General features: G+C 48.2%; 2 long non-coding RNA genes across 3 annotated transcripts in view; both read left to right on the forward strand.

Annotated features, from left to right (window-relative positions):
- The window catches only part of LOC309658271, a 32394-nt gene extending 22368 nt beyond the window's left edge, over window positions 1-10026 (forward strand). The window contains exon 3 of the long non-coding RNA XR_014262162.1: window positions 8055-10026. This is a non-coding gene — a long non-coding RNA (uncharacterized lncRNA). The remainder of the gene's footprint in view (window positions 1-8054) is intronic.
- A 1-nt stretch (window position 10027) lies between these two features.
- LOC309658255 lies at window positions 10028-19336 on the forward strand. Of its 2 annotated transcripts, none has more exons than XR_014262144.1 (3): window positions 10028-11449; window positions 12153-12237; window positions 18619-19336. It is a non-coding gene; the product is annotated as an uncharacterized lncRNA (long non-coding RNA). The 2 variants fall into 2 exon arrangements; XR_014262145.1 differs by having other exon boundaries at window positions 10028-11017; window positions 11236-12237.
- Window positions 19337-23041: the final 3705 nt, after the last annotated feature.

Consider the following 23041-nt stretch of genomic DNA (forward strand, 5'->3'; position numbering starts at 1 on the left):
GCCCAGGTTAGCTGTCCTGCCTGTTCCCTCCATCCCCTGGACCTTGGTGGTATGGGAGTCAGGAGTGGGGCTTGCCCGGCCTCTGCAGCTGGGATGGGGTGCCAGTACAGGTAGCAGGCAGAGGCGAGGGCAGCAGGAGGGCCTGTGTGACAGCTACCCTTGCCTTCACCTATGGGGCAGGACCCCTTCTGGGTCCTGCATGGCTGTGGGGTGGGCTGATGAGCAAGGGCCACCTCATTCATCTGTGTATGGAAGGGTCAGTGGGTTTGCTGCTGATGAGAGGATGGAGAAGGGAAGGTAAAGTGAATTTCCAAAGACTGATGATTATCTCTTAGCCATGGCCATCCTGCAAGAGTCCCTCAAGTCTAGAAGGAAACCATGTCCTCCAGCATCAGAGAACCTGCATCTAAAGAAATACCTGGGCAAGTGTCCTCGTCTCCCTGAGCATCATCAACTGTTAAATGGGAAATATTCTCATCATGATTCAAGGCTTAGACACAACAGCTTGTCAGGTATCTAACCTGGATCCGCCCCAGAGGAGGTACCTAGGAACTAGGAGTGAAAGAATTCACTGAAGGAATGAATGAATGAATGAATGCATATTTGATCACAAAGCCACCCTGCCTACTCACCTCCCCAGGCTTGCAAATCTCATTTCCTTCCCAAGAGAGGCCTAGGCTTTCCTAAGCCTGACCCTCCCCCAATATCTACCCTCCCACCCTCACCTCCCAAAACCCATGCGATGGAGGCTGGTCACTAAATTCCCTGACCTCAAATCTGTCCTGAAAACCCCACAGCAGGAGTCAAGTGGCGCCAGCCTTTACTTGAACTCAGCGGTTTTGCCGGCTTCCCCTTGGGACCCTAGAGCTGGGAAGCCATTTTTCCTGTTATCACCATAAAATCTTGTTTTGTTCCAAATGGATACTATTGACCTATTAGAACTGATGATCCTCATTCTTGCAACACGCTCTTCTTCCTCTCAAAAAAAGACCTCACACGCGAATCAGGTTGCCATTTTTCTGAAATAGAATATTGTACTCGTATGCAGAAAGTTCAGAAAAGCATGAAGAAAAGGAAACACAAAAAATAAATAAAACTTTAAAAAAGTCCTCCATAGTCTCAGAGACAGTCCTGCTAACATTTTAGCATATGTATGTCCAGTCTTTTTTCTGTGCTGGAGTTAGAAAGGTGCAGAGTTACATTTTGATGAATGTATTTTTAAAAAGCTTTAAGGAAAGCATGCTCCTAATAAAATCTCTATGGTGAAAAGAGTTCATAGTGAGGGCTTCCCCGGTGGCGCAGTGGTTGAGAGTCTGCCTGCCAATGCGGGGGACATGGGTTCGAGCCCTGGTCTGGGAGGATCCCACATGCCGCGGAGCAGCTGGGCCCGTGAGCCACAATTGCTGAGCCTGCGCGTCTGGAGCCTGTGCTCCGCGACAAGAGAGGCCGCGATAGTGAGAGGCCCGCGCACCGCGATGAAGAGTGGCCCCCACTTGCCGCAACTGGAGAAAGCCCTCGCACAGAAACGAAGACCCAACACAGCCATAAAAATAAAAATAAATATAAATAAATAAATAAATAATTAAAAAAAAAAAAAAAAGAGTTCATAGTGAGAAAGTAAGTTCATCTTCCATCCCGGCCCAGCCCCCCTCTTTGCTCTCCCTAGAAATAACTCATGCTACACCTTCTTGTAGAGACTTCCATACAGTCTGTCGTTATAGAAGGGTGTGTGTGTGTGCATGTGTGAGCACACATATGTGTGTTTGATATCAGAATGTACCTACTGTTCTGTAGATACTTCTTCACTCAGCCTCCTTTGGGAATGTGTTCCCATGTCAATCAATCAACACTCCTTCCCACGCACTATTCTATTTGATGGCTGCACTTATTTATGGAACCAATTTCCAATTGTTGGGCATTTCAGTTGTTACCAATTATAAATCACCTTGACCACCCAGTGTGTTAAATGGGTAAATGTTAGGCTGTCTGCGGGGAGAAAAAAGCCCTGGTTTACAGTGCTTGCCCATTTCCATGGTGTAAATATTCCCATTCCTCTGTGGCTGATTTTAGGCTACTGAAGACCTCAAAGGAGCACAGCCCATGGAACCCTGTGTAAGCAGCTTCCAGCACACCAGAGCCCCGCCGATGACCTTTGGGACCACCTTGGTGCATATTCCTAATTCTTTCCTAGGAATAAATTCCCCAAAGTGAATGATTGTCAAAGCATATGCTCGATCCCAAAGCTGTGGATGAGCAATACCAAAGTGCCCTCCAGAAAGATGTTATCAGTGCATGCTCCCTCAGTCTAGTGTGAGAGATCCTTGCGCATCTCACCCTGCCCCTCCAACCATGCCTGTTATCCTGCCTTTTCACCTCTCCTGTCTGATAGATGAAATAATCGTAGCTCATTGCTAGTTTCATTTGCATTGTTTTTGGTGAATAACTCTTTTTCAAGCTTATAGTCAAGTGAAATTTTATTTGGGCAACTTTCAGAACATTTCACGAAGTCTCGGGATTATCAGTGTCCGGGAAGCAATTTGAGAACATGGCTTTTCTTGCACGGCTTTGTTTATGGATGAGATCAAATAGGAGATCCATTCACTCACCAAACAGCTTCAAAGCTTTGCCCAGAAGGCACCTTACTTGCTGTGTTACTCAATCTCATTTTGTCCCAGTCACTCTGCCCCCTACACCTTCCCCCCTCCTACCTTTGTCTCAGGCAAATACATCTGGAAATACCAGAGCATCCACTCAGCATGCTGTGGATACAGGTGCCAACTAAGAGCTGTGCTCGGGGAAGGTGGAGGTGGGCAGTATGAAGTATCTGAGGTGCTTTACAAATAAAGGAGGTGTTCTGGAGAGGCAGCTGTGTGGCCTTGGACAAGTTATGTCACCTCTCTGAGCCTCAGTGCCCTTATCTGCAAAATGGGGATAGGGGGTGAGGTGGCAATAGCACAGCCTATGCAAGATTGCACTGAGAATTAAATGAGCAAATGCATTTTAAGTGCTTAGCACAGGGTCTGGCATCTGGTAGATATGCAACAAATAACAATCATCATCATCATTATCATCATCATCATCATAATCATCATCATTTTATCACACTGTCAGAGTGCCTTGTAAACCACAGGGGTATATACAAATGTGAAGTAGTACCACTACCATCCTCCATGTTTCTTCTAGCCCCTCTGCTCTGATCAGAGAGGTCACCGTAGACCTCACATGTCCAGTTCCAAAGCCAGTCTTCTCTGGAATGGACTGGACCCCCTTTGGATTCTTTGAACACAGTGCCTTCATTTGACCAAACATGACTTTTCTCAGAGCAGAGCTAAAGGCTTCTTCAAGGACCTTCCTCCAAAAGGTCCTTTCTGCCTTTGCTTGGGTGGGGACAAAAGTGTCTTAATGGAGCTCTTACCTCCTGTCTCCCCCAGCCAATTTGTCCTGCCCAGATGTCTTCATGAGTCTTTCAGGACACAGCCTTTAATCCATCCAACCATCCATCCATCCATCCATCCATTCATCCATCCAACAAATTGATTGCTTACGTCTGTTCTCAGCTACAACACAGTATCACAGAAATCCAGGCACTTGCCAGGGGGTCTACTTTCAAGCAAATTTTAAAAAACAACCACACCAAATTTTACCCTGACCTTCACGATATGACCCTGCCCATCTCTCCGATTTCATCTGCTACCACCCTCCCCCTCATCCACCACATTCCAGCAACACAGTCAGCTGACAGTCTCTGGAACACACTCAGCTATTTCCCTACTCAGGGCCTTTGCCCATGCTGTTCCTTGGCCTGGAGGGCTTTTGTCTCTCCTCCTGGCCTAGCCAGTTTCTTTTCATCATTTCGTTTCCAGAGGAAATGGTATTTCCTCCAAGGCCACTTGCATTGCCCCACCCCAGCAGAAATCATGCCCCCTTCATGATGCTTCATTCACAGACTTATCATAACATGTGAAGTTGTGTTTTCTCTGTGTTTTTACTCATTTAAAGTTTGTCTCTTCTGGAAGATTGTAGGTTTATGAGGATGGGGATCCTGATTGCTGTGCTCATAGCGGTGGGACTGGAGCTTAGGACTAAGCCTGGCAGCGTACAGCCTCAAGATAAATGTGTTGAATGAGGGAGGCAATATTTAGCCAAAGCTCAGTGAGAGAAACAGTACTGAGCAAGAATTGCTTTAAAGACAGATTGTCCACCTTCCTTTCCAGATATTCTCCAATCTTTCCTGGAGGCAGCCAGATGGCAGCCATTTGGGAATGGCGACTCTCCTTGGGAACTGGGGCTGCAGACATGAAATGTGTGTTGCCGGGAAAGTGTAAATGCGTAGAGGGATGGGATAAAACATGAAATTCCTCCTGTGCCTACTGCAAGAATGTTGGTCATTACACACCATCCACACTTGTGAGAATTCTTGGGAGAGATTCTTGTCTTAGAACCACGAGATGGATTAGAGCTGAGGCTCTGAACTTAGATGGTCTGTATTCCAACGTTTGTTCCACCAAGAGTATGACTGGGGACAAGTTTTGGATCTTTCTTTTCCTGTTAGTGAGGATAAAAATAGTGCCTCCCTTGTGAGAAGTACTAAACACCTAATAGACGCTAGCTATTATTATAATTCTCCTGGGTAACTGGTTTGTTCAAATGGCATGATCATTGTGATTTATGTCACTGACCAAATTTCCCTTTTCACACTGGCTGCTAGGAAGCTCAGCATCAATCTTGTTCCCCAACCATAGCAAATTTCTAGAACCTCATGTGTGCTTTTTGTAAGTGAGCTTTAGTTGTGGTTTCATTTGTGTCCCAACTTTGTCATTTGTTTCTTCACTTGCTCTACTATTTATGTGTGTAGCTTGCTCTAATTTATGTGTCCTTGGAAACTGCCTTTAATCTTTCCAGTAAGAGCTCTGGTATCTTGTATGAGAAGTTTCTGCTTGCATGTGGCTACTTTTTTCTCCTTAGTGAAACGATAGTGCATTCTAAGCTGAGTGGACGAGCTGATAAAATGTTAGAAAGGCAAGGAACTCAAAGAAGCCCCCTGCCTTAGCCCCAAGAGAGGATATAGCTGACCCAGGAGATCTCCGCTCTCTCAAGTGTCCATAAAACTGAAAACAACTCCATGTGGGAAAGGTCAGTGACCAATGGGCACGTTTCCTGTGCTTCAAAACCATAGAGAGCAGCGAGGGTGTCTGGAAGAAGGAGACGGCAACTAGGGGGAGACTTTGGTGGTCCAGGAGCTGCCTCCTTGGTTGGCCAACATGAGGAATCAAGTTCCATATTGATTCCTGGGAAGGGTAGAGATTCCAGTGGCTAATGGCTCCCTCACCGACATCTGTGTTACCCTCTTCTTTCTGGATTCGGAAGACTCAGATCATATATTTCGTATCTTCTCATGAAAAATTGGACCATTGGGCAACTCTGGGCCCCCAGTCCTATGTGGCAATCATTGGTGCCTCTTCTGATGGGCACAGATCTTTGAGTGTTGTGCTGGTCCCCACTGCCTGGCCTGCCTCACCTACCCACTACCTCTGCCTGCCCCAGTTGGCATCTGAAGCTAAGCCCTGGTTATGGTGAGACCTGGGCAGCTTTCCTGTCTCCTTGGAGAATTTTACCACCCTGGCAGGCCCTCGTCCTCTCAGACACCCTCTGTTTTCCCATTTGTAAGTTGTAGTCTTCTCCGTGGCAACTCCAGTCCCTTCAGACAGCCATCCTCACCCCACCCCATTCAGCCAAATCTTTCCTGTCCTTCAGACTTGAGACGTCTCATTTCTGGAAGAGCTGCCAGGATCCCCAGGCAACCCTGTCCACATACCCTCATGCTGTTCTGTAATTATTAACCCATAGTCCTGCCACAGATCCATAGACCTCGCACCCGCTCGGGGCTCAAAACATGCTTGTTGAATGAATGCACGAGTTAGGGAATGAACCAAAGCATGAGTGAATAGATTAAAGCTGCCCAAGTGCACGTGGGCCCAAGAAGCAGAGCCCAGAGTTGAATATAGGACTCAGAATCCTGTGCTCTCCTACAGCATCACTCGGCCGGGAGACCCTGGCCCACCTGCTGTCCCCCTGACTGTCTCTCCAATGTCAGGCTTTGACGGCTGAGCCACTGTCAGCCTGGCCACCCTCCCCAGGCTGATGTCCAGGGGGGAAAGATGTCACAGCACTGGACAGTCACACAAGGGCCCCTGCACCCTCAGCTGCCTTTGCTGAGAAGAGCCGCCCCCTCCCCCTACCAAGGAGTCTTTCTTTTCTCCTCTCCTTCCCCCCTCACCCAGTCCTCTGTTTAATTGCTGTTCTAGGGAGCAGGAAGAATGTCGTAGATGGTGCATCTGTTTCTCTGGAAGACTGTGGAGCCGCATTAAAATATGTGCTCTGTGCTGGGGCCTCTCTCACAGCTTAATAAGGGGGGTGAGCTGAGGAAGGAGGAAATGGGAGGGGCAGACAGAGAAGGGGACACTCAGAAGTAGAGAGAGAACACAGAGAGTGACAGAGACTCAAAGAGAGATGGAGAAAGAGAGAATCAGAGTCAGAGTAAGAAACAGATGAGAGAGAGAGAGAGAGATGGGAGGAGGATTGTGAGCTTGTGGCCATCGCCACGTTCCTCTGATTTTCCGCATTTTTCTAACAGGCCCTGGACAGAGATTTACGAGGGTTTATCTTAAACATCTGCAGCACGAGGCTGACAAGATACACATGGCATTTATTTTCGGGAGCAGCCATGAGCTGTTCATGGAAACCCAGACGGGCCAGGGCCCTGAGGCTGCTGCCCGCCTCCCTGGTCCCCTCTGTTTCTGTGTCTTCTCCGAGATGCTGGCAGGAGACAGGACTGAGTTTCCTTCAGCGTTCACGGGTTCGAGTCGCCGAGGCTGGGAGAAGGCCCTCTGCGCAGGCTGGGCTGGTTTGCAGTGGGCGGGGGTGGGGCTGGGTTGGGGGGCAGCCTGGCCTGCGGAGGAGGGGCGCCTGGATGAGGGATGCCTAGAGGGATGGGGAGGAGGTAAGGAAAGTTGGGGAGCAGCCCAGGGGCTCTGGGAGGGAATGTTTTGTGAGTACAGACTGTACGTTTAGTCATCATCACTAGTCATGTGGTGAGAGTCATCAGTCCCCCCATTTCACAGACAGAGAAATGGAAGCTCAGAGAGGGAATGGGTCTGCCCAAGGACACACAGCCAGGAGGAGTGGGTATTTGACCATTGGCCTCTCAGTGACCATTCCCTGGGTCCCTCTCCCAGCAACTCCTGTTTCCATTTAGGGATCTGAGTGATTTGGGGATGTTGACTCCACTCGGAGTCTGGGAGGAGCCCGTGATCCAGCCTAGACAGGGGAAACCATTCTTTCCTTCTGGCAACAGTGGCTGTAGCAGCAGGCAGGAGGCAGGGCTGCAAGGATCATGATGCCTGGCCAAGGGGCTTGGACAGGGTCATATGGGGGCAAAGATGTCTCTCAGGAGGATCCTAAGCAGAGCCTGGAGAGGATCGGGGTGAAGGGGTGAGGTGGGGTGGGTGGTCAGACCAGGGCATGGGTGACAAAGGCAAACATTCAAATATCAATAAATCCAGTTACCAACATGCTGTCCCAAGCCAGGGTGTGACTGATTAAAAATAAATAATAATCCTACATACAAAGGCCAGAGAGAACACATAGTCTAGCTGTTCACCCATTTTACAGATGGAGAAACTGAGATACAATTTTATTCAGTACTGTGTGCTCAGAATTGTCTTAGAGTAGTTCATCAAGAAGAGTGAGGTGGGGGTCTTAATGATTTCTTACACACCATCCTCTACACTCTCTCCATCCTAGTTTTCACTCAACAACCCGCCCAGCTCCCCAGATCGTCTACCCTCCATGGAAGGCTGACACTCATCCCAGACTTGGGTTGGACCCTATTGCCTTAAGGCCCCTGGCAACAGTAATTGGTTAGGGGGAAGAGTGAGCCAAACATACCTAATCACAGTGAATCTCCAGAGTCTTGTTTGGAAATGCTAGGACAGAATGCTCTTTCTGACTTTTTGGATTTGCTTGAGGATGCATGAAGATTCCTTTTTTGGCAGATGTTAGAAGCCATCTGGCTACCAGGAGGGAAATCAGCTTAAGGATGAAGCTTACAGACACACAACGGAAGGTAGAACTGAGAGAACAACTGAAAAATGGAGTCGGAGCCCTGATCAAGCCTCACCCGAAGCTCATACACTCTTAATTTCCCAGTTATGTGAATCAATAAATCTCTCCTCTTATCTGCATCAGCTTGAGTTGGGGTTTTTTCACTTGTATCTTGAATGATGCATGTGGTATAGTAGAGTCAGGCCGCAGACCTGAATTTCAGACCTAGCTCCAGGTGTGGGATCTCTGGTGGGTCACTTCCCTCTCTGAGCCTCAGTTTTCTCACCTGTAAGATGATGATGGCAAGCCCCGATGGACTGGGCTGTTGGGAGAGACTAGCATGATTGGCACCTCTAACGTAGTGCTTGGCACCAAGTATGGCTCCAGAATTGCATGCTCTGGGACCTTGCCCTTGGGCTACTGACCAATCTTGCTTCTGGGCTTGTAAGAGGAGCCTCCTAAAATCCCATCCCATGGGCCTCTGGTAAAGCAGCTTCTTGGAGCAGGGGTGGGAGGTACTCTGATTTGGGCCCTGGGGGACCATCCAGAAACCTGGGTGCAGCACCCCAGCTGGCTCTCAGGCCTGTCTCTGGTAGGCCAGGTGGCCAAAAATAGCTGCTTTGCTAGGTTTTTAATGGGAAATTGATTCCAGGCCCAGGGAGAAGGACTTCTTGACCTGTCCTCTTGGAACGTCAGGAGCCTCTACACCGGCCCTCACAGCCCCAAGGCCTGCTTCCCAAGGAAGGCCGGGCCAGCCCAAGGTGACCAAATGCAGGGCGGGTCTTTGTTTTCATCATGAAAGCAACACGAGTGGTGAAAACTTTACACCCTGTACTTTATATTGAGACCTAGAGCTCCCTCTGTGTGCAGCCCCAGTGCCTCTCCTCAGAGCAGCCCTAGCAGATAGTGTGTTGGCGATACCTTTCCAGAGGATTTAATACCCAGACAAGCATACTCATGTATGTCTTTTTTTCTCACACATGTAGAATCATACTATAACTGCTTTTCTACAACCTGATTTTTCAAAGAGCTTTATTGAAATAGAATTCACATACCATAAAATTCACCCATTTAAAGTGTACAACTCAATGGCTTTTACTAAATTCACAGTTGTGTAACCTTCACCATAACCAGTTTTAGAATATTCTGTGTACTCCAGAAAGAAATCCCCACTCCTTAGCCATCACCCTCCAATCCCTCTATACTCCCACCCCTAGGCAAACACTAATCTACTTTCTGTCTATACAGACCTGTCTATTCTGGACATTTCATGTAAATGGAATCATACAGTATGTGGTCTTTTGTGACTGGTTTCTTTCACTTAGCATAATGTTTTTGAGGTTCATCCATGTTGTAACACGTATCAGTACCTCTTTTTATGGCTGACTAATATTCCATTGCATGGATAGACCACATTTTATGCATCCATTCCTCCACTGGTGGACATTTGGGTTTTTTCTGCCTTTTGGCTATGATGAATAATGCTGCAATGAATGTTCATGTACAAGTTTCTGTCTGGATATATTTCTCCTGGGTATATACCTAGGAGTGGAATTGCTGGGTCATGTGGTATCTCTTTGTTTAACCATTTGAGGAACTGCCAGACTGTTTTCCACCCCAGCTATATCATTGTACACTCCCACCAGCAATGTATGAGGGCTCCAATTTCTCCACTTCAACACCAACACTTGTTATTATCTGTCTCTTTGATTCTAGCCATCCTGGTGGGTATGAAGTGGGATCTCACTGTGGTTTTGATTAGCAACCTGGCTTCTTTTTTTTAACTTCATATATCTTGGTGGTGTCATGGACCCATTTCAACCTTTTCAATACTCACACAGTTTTCCTCTATAAGATGTATCCTATTTAATCACTCCCCTATTGATGGGCAGTTGGACTATTTCCTGCAAAGAACACCTCCAGGGCAGGTTCTTCCCAGGCCCCTAGGAGGGTGTTTGGAGGAGACCTCCTAGCCTCTGGCTAGTATCATCTCAGTGGCACAGAGAGAGGGCTCCCTGCCCAGTTCTAGCCCAGGCTCTGCCCCTGAAATGCTATGTGACCTTAGGGCAAGTCACACAACTTCTCTGGGCCTCCTTTTCCTTATCTGTAAAAAGCAAGGCTTGAACTAAGTCCCCCAGCATCTTGCTTTCCTATCCCATAGCCTCCTTATTCTGATAATCACCCTTATCTCCTTGGCAGATGCATTGAAAACATTTTTCCTTGCCATCTCTATCACAGACCCTCTGCTATAGTTTCATAGCCTCATTTGCCTCTCCCAGAACTCTTGAGACAGAGACCCTGCTGGGCTTATGGTCTTACTGGAGGTTCAGAAAGGTTCAGAGAGGGTAAGTGACCAGCCCAAGGACTCCCAGAAGGTATATGGACTCTTGTACCCATTTTACAGAGAGGAAAACAGAGGCCTAGAGAGTGAAGTGGCCTCCCCATGGACACACAGTGGGCCAGAGGTGGAACAGGGGTTTGAATCTAGGCCAAGGACATTTTCTTGGCAACTGTGCTCATGCTCTTGTGTTCTAGCCTGCTCACTGCAGGAGACAGGCTTGCAGTCAGCCATTCTAAAAATGGTGAAAGCAAGAGGCCAGCCAGGCCATGCATGGGGAGGGGACAGGATGGCGAGCCGGGGCTGGGGGCACTGGGGAATGATGCATCATGGGCCTTTGAAATAAAGTTGAAAAGAAGACCTGATTTATAAATAGAAAAAAAAAAAAAAACCCAAGGTAAAATAACAGCTGTCCTGCTTTTTTTTTTTTCTTTTTTCCATAGTTTCTGTTATTCCTAAAATCCAGCTGGTGAGGGGTGCTGCCAGCTTTGGAGGTTCCCTACTCTACCTGCGGCCTGGTCCCCTGCTTCTCCCTAGACTCACCATGAGAGGACAGACACCCCCAGTGGATCCCCGGTCAGCTCTGCAGTGGCCCCCTTGGCTGCCCCTCCCTGGATACCGCTGCACACTCGGATGAGTGGATGAGAGAATCAAGGATGAAGAGACAGGTTTTTCCCAAGCTTCCTTGCCAGTGCGATCTTCCCTGGTCACTCCATGTAGACTTGCCACCCCTCCCCCAGATAGGCAGCCCTTCTCCCACCCCCAGCCCTGCCTCTACTCTCTTTCCTCCACAGCGCCTTCCACACCTGATGGACCTTGAAGACCTTCTCCGTTCATCATTGCCTTTCTCCCACACTAGTGCAGAGGCTGAGGGCAGGGATCTTGGTCTATTTCATCCTTGGGCTGGGCCCAGCACAGGCCTGGTCCGAAGAGGGTCACCTCCTCTCTCCATCCCCCTCCTCACTGGTCTCCATCCTTGGCATCTTCTCTACAACCAGAGTGCTCTTGGTAAGATGCAAACATGACTTTGTCAATCCTCAGATCAAAACCGTTCTCCCTGCTCAGAAGGAAGCCCAGGTTCTTTAGCATCTTTGCAAAGCCCTCCATGATCAGGCCCTGCAGACCTCTGTGGCTGTCCCTCACCCCAAGCTGCCACCAGCCTCAATTCACTCCTGGCACCATGCCATGTTTCATCTCACTGCCAAGGCTCTGCCCTTCCTGGGGTATCTGACTCCTACTTACCCTCGGGTCCAGACCTCTCTTGCTCCAGGAAGCCTTCCTGGACCCAAGGCTCAAGAAATGCCTCCTGGGCCCCAGAAATTAAGAGCCTACTCATTTTCCTTGGTCTAGCTGTGGGTACTGTGAGGGCAGGAATCACACGTTTTCTGCCTCTTCCTGAAGCCGCTGACTCAGCCTGTGCCTGGCATATTAAGGGGCTCAGGTCATGGCTGTTGATCTGTATCAAGATGAAATAAACTGAATTGAACTGAATGAATCCAATCAAAGTGATCCGTCTAACTGGAAATTTAAGATAAAGCAATAGAAAGCAGTTTGGAATTCACATTTTTGATCCACATGCATCTAAGACCCTCATTTACAGATGGGGAAACTGAGACCCCGAGATAGTAAATATCAGAGTCCAGATGACATCCTCTAACTTATTTCTCCCAGTACAGGATATATATATTTTTTTCTTTCTTTTTTGAGACAGTGGCTACAAGGACCTACTGCTCCACCAAGCCTTCTGACTTTGAAAAGACCCTGAGGCAGCATGGGGGGAGGAAAAGCTCAGAGAGGTAAAGTGACTTACCCAACATCACACAACTAGGAAGTAGCTGAGCTAGGAATAAATTTGAGATCCATTTGACTCCAGAGCCCCTCCATAGGCTGCAAAATAATGTTCATAACAAAGGGTAGGAGGTGGACCTAAAATGGTATTATTCTGAGATTCTGCCTTCAGTCTACGTTTCCTAGCCTCATCTTGGCTGTTGTCAGTGATGCTGCAATGAACATGAGAGTGCAGATATCTCTTCAAGATCCTAATTTAGTTTCCTTTGGATGTATACCCAGCTATGGGATGGCTGGATCATATGGTAGTTCTATTTTTTATCTTTTGAAGAACCTTCATACTATTTTCCATAGTGGCTGCACCAACTAACGTTCCCACCAACAGTGTATAAGGGTTCCCTTTTCACCACACCCTCACCAAACCTGTTATCTCTTGTCTTTTTGATAATGGCCATCTTAAGAGGTATAAGGCAATATCTCATTGTGATTTTGATTTGTATTTCCCTGATGATTAGTGATGTTGAGTACCCTTTCATACACCTGTTGGCCCATTTGTATGTCTTCTTTAGAAAAATGTCTATCCAGGTCCTTTGCCCATTTTTTTAATCAGGCTCTTTGGTTTTTTTCTTATTGAGTTGTATGAGTTCCTTATGTATTTTAGATATTAACCCCCTATCAGATACATGATTTGCAAATATTTTATCTCATTCTATAGGTTGCCTTTTCAGTCTGTTGGTGGTTTCTAGTGCCCATGCTTTTGGTGTGATATCTAAAAAATCATTGCCCAGACCAATGTCAAGAAGCTTTTCCCTCGGTTTTCTAGTATTTTTATGGTTTCATTTCTTATGTTTAAGTCTTTAATCCACTTTGAGTTGATTTTTGTATATGCTGTGAGTTAAGGGTCCAATTTCATTCTTCTACATGTGGATATCCAGTTTTTCCAACACCATTTATTGAAGAGACTATGCTTTCCCCGTTGTATGTTTTTGGTACCCTTGTCAAAAGTCAGTTGACCATAGATGCATAGATTTATTTCTAGGATTTCTGTTCTGTTCTATTAAGACTAATGTATCTGTTTTTATGCCATTACTATACTGTTTTGATTATTGTATCCTGTTAGAATGGCTATTATCAAAAGGACAAAAGATAACAATTGTTGGAGAGGATGTGGAGAAAAGATAATCCTCAGGTACTGTTGGTGGAAATGTAAATTGGTACAGTCATTATGAATAAAAGTATGGAAGTTCCTTAAAAAAATTAAAAATGGAAAAACCTTATGATTCTGCAATTCCACTTCTGGCTATATATCTGAAGGATATGAAATCAGTATCTCAAAGAGATATCTATACTTCCATATTCATTGCAGCTTTATTCATGATAGCCAACATATGGAAACAGCCTAAATGTCCATCGATGGATGAATGGATAAAGAAAATGTGGTATATATTTACACAATGGAATATTATTCAGCCTTTAAAAAGAGGAAACCTTGCCATTTGCAGCAACATGAATGGACCTGAAGGATGTAACGCTAAGTGAAATAAGCCTGACACAGAAGGGCAAATACTGTCTGATCTCACTTATATGTGGAATCTAAAATAGTCCAACTCATAGAAGCTGAGAGTGGAATGATGGTTGCCAGGGCTGGGGTGGGGAGGGCAAGGGGGAAATGGAGAGAAGTTTGGTCAAGGGGTACAAAGTTTCAAGTATGCAAGATGGATAAGTTCTGGAGATCTTATGTACAGCATGGTGACTCTAGTAAACAATACTGTATACTTGAAATTTGCCAAGAGACTAGATCTCAAGTGTTCTCACCACACAAAAAAGTTAACTACACGAGGTGATGGATATGTTAGTTAGCTTGATTGTGGCGATTTTTTTCACAATGTATGTATATCAAGACATTGAGTTGTACACCTTAAATATATACAATTTTTATTTGTCAATTATGTCTCAATAGAGATGGAAAAAAAAAAAGACTCCAAGGACCACACCCTCTGAACAAGCCATCACACTCCAAGGATATATATACACAAAGCAGTCATGGAATACGGTAGATTCTCATGATTTGCAGTAGTCCTGTTCTAAGAAGTCACCCGAACACTGAATTAGCAAATGCTGAAAACATTGCTTCTAGGAGAAATACAGGGTGAGGGGCCTGCGAGCCTCTGGTCACAACATTTGATCAACTGATCAGTACATTACCTTGTTTTATGTGTGTTTCTGTTTAAAGACACCTTATTTAATATATATTGTTAATTAATTAACACTGAACCCACGGCCAGTGGCACTATAACTCGTGCCTGAAGGAAGCTTATCTAACACACGTATTTTCTCCATAAGGCACATCCCAGCCCTCTTGAGCTTATCATCACTGGACAGCACTTCAGTGCTAGGTTGGGGGGGCCATGTCAAAAAGCAGAATCACCAGCAAAAAGCACAAAAATGTGGAAAACGTGGCACTAAATAGATCGCAGAAAGAGCTGAAACAAGAAAGCTGACCTCCCCTCAGCTGGGGATGTCCGTGTGGGGTGACTCCCATTTTTTGCCGCTCTGCGCATGTCTGCCAATGACCATGAAAGTGCCGCAAGTATTGATTTTGAGACTGCAAATAAATTTTAGTAAGTAGGCAAATTCAAAAATATGGAATCTTTGAATAATGAGCATCAACCGTGTGCCAAAAAGCTGTTGATGGCAACACTGTGACAACACCACCACTGGATATGGCCTAAATGCCAATTCGTAGGGATTGATCAGGCCGAGGTTTCTCAGACCTTGGCACCATTGACATTTGGGGCCGGATAATTCTTTGTTATTGGGAGTGGGGACGCCGTCCTGTGTCTGGTAGGATGCTTAGCAACATCCTGGACCTCTATCCAGTAGTTGCCAGTAGCACCCCACTCCCTCCAAGTTGCGACAACCTAAAACGTCCCCAGACACCGTTAAATGAGAATCGCTGGGTTAGATAAACTAAGAGGCGGCCGCACAATGGAATGCTGTGTGGCCTTTCAGAAGGATGGTTTATAAAACGACTTGGAGAGATTTCCATGACATTTTTAAGTACAAAAAAAAGACGGGTGGCGAAAACTGGATGTAAACTAAAATCCCATTTTTACACACGTAGAGAAAAGAGAAAATGAGAGAGGGACGGTGAACACTTTTCTGCTTTTCTGCTGAACAAGCATGTTCCAGGCCTTTGCACCAAAACAAAGTCTTGAACCTGAATTTTAGGGTCTACTGGAGACACAGACTTGAGGGCCACAGCACTTGCTGCCCTGGACTCAGACCCTTGCCTAGGATGGTTTGGGATCTAGAGTCAAGCCTCGCTTCTCCCTGGCACTCCCAGCAGCTGTCAACAGCCCCTTGCCTGGTATGCAGGACCTCTTTGACATTGGCCTGCTCCCCACCTGCATCCCCAAGCCTTCAACCTGCTCTCCACTGTACAACCTTGGTCAGTGGTTCCCGCTCAGTTGGGACTCTGGCCCTCTGCTCAGCTGTGGCCAGCACCCTCCCCTGGGGACAGGATCTGTCCCTATTACCAGCCCCTAACTGGGGTTACCCTCAATAGATCAAAAGCCCTGGTATAGGCCATACTGCCTCTGCTCCCCAGCTGAGCCCTGCCCCCCAGTCTGGATGCCTTGGTTTATCTAGACGGTTCCCCAGCAGACCAGAGCGCCTCCTCACCATCTTCTGGGGCTGGTATACGCATCGATGCAGCTGCACCCCCCAGGGAACAGCCTTGGCAGCTGGGCTAGCTGGCCCACCCGTCCCCTCCAGTCTCGACAGCCTCCAATGGCCCCCTCAGACATGGTGGGCTCTGGAGCTACACAAGCCTAGACTCAGATCCTGCCTTGGGCACTTACAGCCTGTGTAGCTTTGGGCAAGTTGCTGTCCTTTCCTGAGCCTCACCCTCCTCATCTGTAAAGTGGGTTCCTCTCAAAGCTATGGGGAGGATTAGCTGAGCTAATGCGTGTAAACCACATAGTAGGTCCTCCATCAGTGGTAGCTTTACAGGGTTTCTGTTTGAGGTGATGGAAAGTTCTGGATAGTGGTGATGGTTGCACAACATTGTGCATATTCTTACTGCCACTGAATTGTACACTTTAAAATGGCTCAATGGCAATTTTTATGTTATGTGTATTTTACTACAATCAATCAGTCAATCAACAGTGGCTCCCTTCAAGGCCCTGTTGCAGAGTTCATGCTCTGGCCTGTCCAGGCTTAATCTTTGGACGCCTTTGCCTCCTCTTCCACCTCCACATGCTCCTTAGAAAACTGCCCTGACCTTGAAGCTAAGACATCCTGTTTTTCCCTCTTCCTGGAAGGCCCCGCCCCCCCCAGAGACCTTCCACAGGGCGGTCAGGCGAGGGGAAGGACCAGAGGAGGCACAGCTGACCCTCCTTCAAGCCCTGTGACTACAGCTGGCAGCCTGAGAGGGGAGGACCCCACCCAGCCCAGGAGTTTGGAACGAACCCTTTGTCTCTCGGGGCTGTGGCTGTCAGCAGCTGGGGGTCCACCTCAGGGTCGGTAAGCTAAGCCTGGCCTGGGGAAGCCCCCGCCTCTGACTCTGCCCCAGAGTCTCCTGTGTCCACAAGCCCCTTCAAGGCAGCCTGTCTAAACCAAGCTCACCCTCACCATCTCTGCCACTTCTTTTCTCCCGGGTTCCCATACCCAGGAGTGGCGCTGTCCACTCAGCAGCACAAGCCAAAAACCCAGAGCCCGTGTCTCCCCTTATGACCTCACTCCAGACACCCAGGACCCCAGAATTCTCTGCCCACATTTCCAGGGCCCGAGTCCCTCCTCCTGAGGGTGAACTGTATCACTGGCCTGTGGGTGCATCCCTAGACCTGAGGGGTGGACGAGGACAGCTGTTTGAGGCAGGGTAGGGCACTGCTTAGAACCTGGAAGTACAGGCTAAATCCACTACATGGCGGGGGCAGATGAAGGCAATGCAAAGAGAAGAGCGGCAGATCCTGGGCAGCAGCCTCTATAAAAGACTAGGGTGGGCCTGCCTTCACCACCCCCGAGGAGGGGTTGTTTCCTCCGTTCCCAGCTGCCCAAACTTCCCGAGCAGGAGGTGGGGCCTGATCCCCATCTCCTGGCTTCAGAAGGGTGGCTTTATGTCAGCTCCTAAGTGTTTAATCCTGTGTTTTCAGTGCGTCCATCACTCCACTTATCTCTGTGCCTTCCTTGGCGAGGAGCCAGGCTTCCCACCAGCGAGCCTGAGGCTTTGCCTGATGCTACCTGGGAGGTACCCTGCCAAGAAAAAGAAAAGATGGCAGTAGATGCTCTCTGGGCAGCTGTCAGCTGGGGCTGAGCTGGACCCACTCAAGGCATGGCTCCCACTTCAGCTTTCCCCAAAGACTGAGGGAGCAGCTGTTGAGCCTCCAGGCCTGACTGCTTACCCCACCCCCATTTCTCCTTGTACAACTGGTCAGCCTGCCCCATTTCTCCCCTGTCTCTCTGCCCCAGCCAGCTTTTCCCATCCACCCTCCATGCTGCAGCCAGAGTGTACTCTCCAGAATCAGCTCTCTCCCCGCTGACACATTTTCAGGGACTCCCTACTGCTCTCTGGATAATGCCCAGACTTCTCACAGGACACAGCCCTAGCTGACCTTGCCCAGCCACTCCCCACCTCTCACCATACACTATAAGCAGACAGCAAGTTCTCCCTCCCAGGGTGAGCTGGTCAGTGCTTTTGTGCCCTTGCAGCTACCGTATCCTCCACCTGCTTTTTCACCTGGCAAATTCTGCCTCATGCACGGCCATCAAGACCTGTGAGGTGAATCTTAATAGCATCCTGACGTAATAATATCTCAGAGGCATCTCCATTAAAGAAAGCAGCTTCAAGTATTAATCTGCTAATACTAGATGGGCCTGGGTGCAAATCCCAGTGTACTGATTATTGGCTGTGTGACCTGGGGCAATGTACTTAACCTCTCTGTATCTATTTCCTTACGTGTAGAATGGGACCAAAAATATTGCCCTTATGGGGTGGTCATGAGATTTACATTTACATGAGATATGCATGGACTTGATCCTGCCATTGTAATGGCCCCAAAAGCTACAGCTATGACCATATCGTTATTGTTTTCTGCATCCAGAAGGAGACGTAGGTAGTGGATTCCCAGATGTAATAGGGAAGATCTAACCCAGGGTGTGAAAAACAGCAATTAGAAAAGGCACTATATAACATCAGGTGAAATAAACAGATGCCAATGGTGCGCACAGGATAACTGAATCTTTGCAAAAACAATAACATATTTTTGATAGAGGGAAGAGCATCCCAAGATGTTGGAGTGGTTACCTCTGCATGAAGCAGATTTTAAATGATTTTATTCATTTATTTATTACTCTTCTGTATTTTCTATATTTTTTCCTATAATGAGTGCTGTGGGTTGAATGACGTCCCCCTACAAGATATGTTGACATCCTAACCCCTGGTACCTATGAATGTGATCATATTTGGAAATAGTTATCTTTCCAGATGGAATCGGGTTAAGATGAGGTCATCATGGATTCACGTGGACCCTAATCCAATATGACTGGCTTCCCTAATAAGAAGAGAAAAGACACAGAGACACACACAGGGAGAATGAATGCCATGTGACTGCAGAGGCAGATCAGAGCGATACGTGGACAGGCCAAGGAGCACCGAGCATTGCCAGCAACGCCAGCAGCTAAGAGAAAGCCAAGGAAGAGTTCTCTCCTAGAGCCTTCAGAGAGAGCACGGCCCTGCCGACACCTTGATTTCAGACTTGCAGCTTCTAGAACTATGAGGGAATGAACTCTTGTTGTTTTAAGCCACCCAGTTATGGCAATTTGTTACGGCAGCTCTTGGACTTGTCATACTTGTGTACTAGAAAGGGCTGAGAGTTTAAAAAAAGAGACAGGAGGAGGAGAGGGAGGGAGAGGGAGGGAGAGAAAAGCAGAAGCAGAAGCTTGAAGTGTGTCGGCTCAGGGCTCAGCCCAGAGGTGCAGGGAGTGTTTGTTGAATGAATAAATATATCTCCTTCATATAAAGTTGTCCTCCCTGTGCTGTCTCCCCACCCATCTCCTGCTCCAGCCCAGGGCTCCCTAGGCCTCCCTTGTCAGCCAGGAGCTCTCCCTTGAGGCCCTGCCCCGTGCAGGCCGGCACAGGGCGGGTGGGTGGGGGACTGAAGGAGCTGTGCCTCAGCCTCTCCACCACCATCGACCTCACCGGGGTCCCTGTGGGACACATGCCCTCCCCGCCTTCTCTAAGCATCAATCCTCTGCTCAGGCCTCTCAGCGGAGCCGTGGAGGGCACAGCCTTGCTCAGCTCTCCTTCCAGGAGGAGGGAACTGAGGCCGGGAGACTTTTAGCTGGATGGGGACTCTATCTCCAGCAGGGGAAGAAACAGCAGATGTCTTCTGCTCCCCTGAGTGACCCTGTGGGCCTTGAAGAATGGCAGGAAGTGGCTCTGGGCCCTGCTAATTAGCTTTGGCCGGCTTCCCTAAGGCCTGGTCCCCCTTGACCTGTCACCTTGGCCTGTCTTCTTCCTTCCAAATGCCCCCTTCCTCTTCCTTCTCCAGGAGGGAAACACATGATGACAAGCCTGCAGGTAGAGCGGTGGCCCAGGCAGAGGAAGCCCGGCTTGTCTCCAGTTTGGGTTTGCTGTAAACAGTTCTTTTCTTCAGCAGGGTTTTGAGGAGACCTCAGCTTGGTCAGGGTTTGCTTGTTTCTCAGGAACAGAAAACCCCGTCAAGATAACCTGGAACAACATGGCACACGAGGACCAGCCTACAGAGGAAAACTGTCAGACACCAAGGTGGCCACATTCTCCCTCTATCTGGGTCCACCTCTCTCAGCCCGTCTGCACCCTTTTTCTGATTCTTTGGAGATCAGTTCCCTTTGTTTACTCCTCAGAGTCCCCAGATGTCAGCCTTGTTCTCAGACCTTACAGGGTCCCCAGGCCCAGCCAACAAATCCAGTTTCTTCATACCTGGGAGTAAGAATACCAACTCACCTGACTGCAAACACACGGCCACAAACACTTGCACCCCAGTCGTGTGCTGGGCACTGGTCTAAGCCTTCGTATGGGCTTTCTCATTTAATTCTCAAAATAACCCTACAAGGCACATTTTATCAATATCCTCACCCTAGAAGGGAATAGAAGCTCAGAGTGATTGAGTAACTTGCCTAGGATCACTCAGCTCGTGAGTGGGGAGGTCGGGGTTTGAACCCTGACAGCCCAGCTCCAATGTCTCAGTCCTGAAATTGATTAGCCCCACTCAGCTTCTGAATGATTGTCCTGGATCAGGTGTCCCTTCCTGGCCCCATCAGCAATGGCCACAAGGATGGGGTGTCCCCTAGCACTACAGAGCTATGGAAAGAGGAGGGGACAAGGCTCTGCCCCAGGACAGAAGTTCCTCCAGGGCCGGAATTTTTGTCTGTGTTGTGCCCTGATGTATCCAGTGCCTAGAACAGTGCCTGGCATACTGTGCGAGCTAAGAGACAGTTTGCTGAATGAATGAACTCCAGCACCTTGGAAGAGACAGAGTTAGATGTAACCTTATTCGGGCTATATTTGACCATCTCACCCTTCAAAAAAAGATAACCTTCCTCTGCAGGGGCCTCCTTGTCACTGGTTTAATACAGGAGCACCCACCCAGGAGTTCTGCTCAAGGCGATGCCGTAGGATGTGAGTAGCTGTAAAAGGCAACAGGCTCTGTGCTCAACATGGTGAAACGGCCAGTCTGGGTTGAATAAGACCAGGCCTGCATTTCTTTCAGAGCCTTCCTTCACCAGCCTAATGAGCCCTGTGACTTATACGCATTTCTTCCCATAGTTATTTGACCATGAAACCCTCTGTTCCGAAGTCGTCTTGAGAGGCCAGTAGGATGAACAATACACTATGAGGAGTGAAATTTCAATCAGTTTTGTTGCACTGATTTCATTTGAACAGCACTTAAGTCCCTATTGTGTGCACAGGGATAGTCTCTAGTTCCCCCAGCTCCTCTGAGCTTAGAAGGGCTTCTGGAGCAGTCCACCACGCTCTCTGCCCACCTTCATTAACCTTGCTTGTTGGAAATCTCTCCTGGGAACTCCTTGCGCCTCCAGGCCTCCTTGGCCTCTGGTTGGTCTTGGAGATGGAGCTTCTCTTCCCACACTTGGGTTGCCTGGCCTCAACCCCTTTCTTTCACATTGCAGTTTAGAGTGCGATTACATTTCCCTACACAGGTTCTAGGCAGCATATTAAGCTCAAAAACAATTGCAGAAGATTGCACTAATTATTTTCTTTTCGTCTTGTGAATCTGGAGGTTGAGATCTTACATCAGGATATGCAAATGAACGAAAATGAGACAGCGTCTTGTCAGTTAATGGGTTTCTTTGGTTCCAGGTAGGTGGCTCCATGCTCTGGAGATTTACATCCTCAAGACCCTTTTTGCGTTCCTCTCAGCTGCCTGATGCGTGTATCATCTTCCGGAAGTTTCCAAGGCATGTTCTTGGAGTTGGCTATCCTTTGTTTTTTTCTTTATACATTGGTATAAAGAATTAAATCTATTATTATCAAAAACTTGTTTTTTGGGTTTGTTTGTTCTTAACCATTCAATCCAAGCAAAAATGATGCAGGTCTCAGTGTCCGCCTTTCCCCTCCCCCACTACCAAAGAGCATCCTGGCTTGGATGTCTGCTCTTTGTCTCTCCAGGCCCCTCTCCTCTTCCTACCTGGCTTGGTGCTGCACTGCACTGACCTGTGTGGACCTCATCAAAGGCCCTTCATGTCCTTTGACTTCCAGTTGGGTGGCCCAATGGGCAGCACTGGCAGGAAAAGAGAGGGAGGCAGGAGAGTGAAGTCATGGATAGAACCTTGGGGGTCTGCTGAGTGGCTGCCTCCCCTCTTCCCTTCAGCCCGAGGGTTGGTCACCCTGTGGTTTCCAGCATTTGCCTGCCCCTCTGCAACAGAAACTCTATAACCCCTCTTTGGGGGACTCACTTCCCTTGTACCATCTGTCTCCTGGGACCTGCACTGATAGGCCCACTTGGCTTCCCTCCCCGCCCCTCCCCTCCCAGGAAAGATATACCGCTGCTGACAATTCCTGGGGGCGGGGGGTGTATGATGCTGATTTGGGAGAAAAGAGGAGGGAGAGGAGATTCTGGCAGATCTGTGGGGCATAGAGGAGATAGGTGGAAGAAGAAAAGAGGATTTTGAGAAAAGTTGTTACACACTAGGAATTCCTTTTCTGGTGTTTGAGAAACACAAGCCAAGACACTCAGCTACTCTGAGCATCCTGTCTGGGCTGCACGGGGCTTCTGACCTCACCAGCGGGCCTGGGCCCAGCACGCAAATTCCCAAGTTAGCTTATTTTGCGGTCTCTCTGTAGTGGCTGAATCTCTAAACCCCTGCATCTATTTATCCTACCACTACCAAAATGGAAACCCCCAAAACTAAGCTTGATCCCCCCCCCCAAAGCAGGCCTTAGACAAATCCCCAGGCTTCAAGGCAACCAATGGAGGGCTTGGCAAAGGAAATTTCTCACACTGAAAAGAGTCACCTCTAACCCTGCATGTAGGGACATGATGTGTTTGATGAGAACCAGGGTTAAAATAGCTCCAGAACTGACTGTGCCCGGCACCCTACCCCGGGCACTGGGGAATCAGACAGCTCAGACATGGTGCCTGCTCCCCAGGAGCAGTGGAAGAGGCGGGTCCCCCCGGGCAACTGTGACATCGTGGAAATCTTGAGACAGAAGCCCTGCTGGGGCTGTGGTCTGACTCTGGGAGCATCTCAGAGGGGCCTGTGGCTTCCTGGAGTAGGAGCAAATGTCTATGCCAAGTCTTAACCCATAAG

The sequence above is a fragment of the Balaenoptera physalus genome, assembly GCF_965194825.1.
Source record: "Balaenoptera physalus genome assembly, chromosome: 3".
NCBI lineage: Eukaryota > Metazoa > Chordata > Mammalia > Artiodactyla > Balaenopteridae > Balaenoptera > Balaenoptera physalus.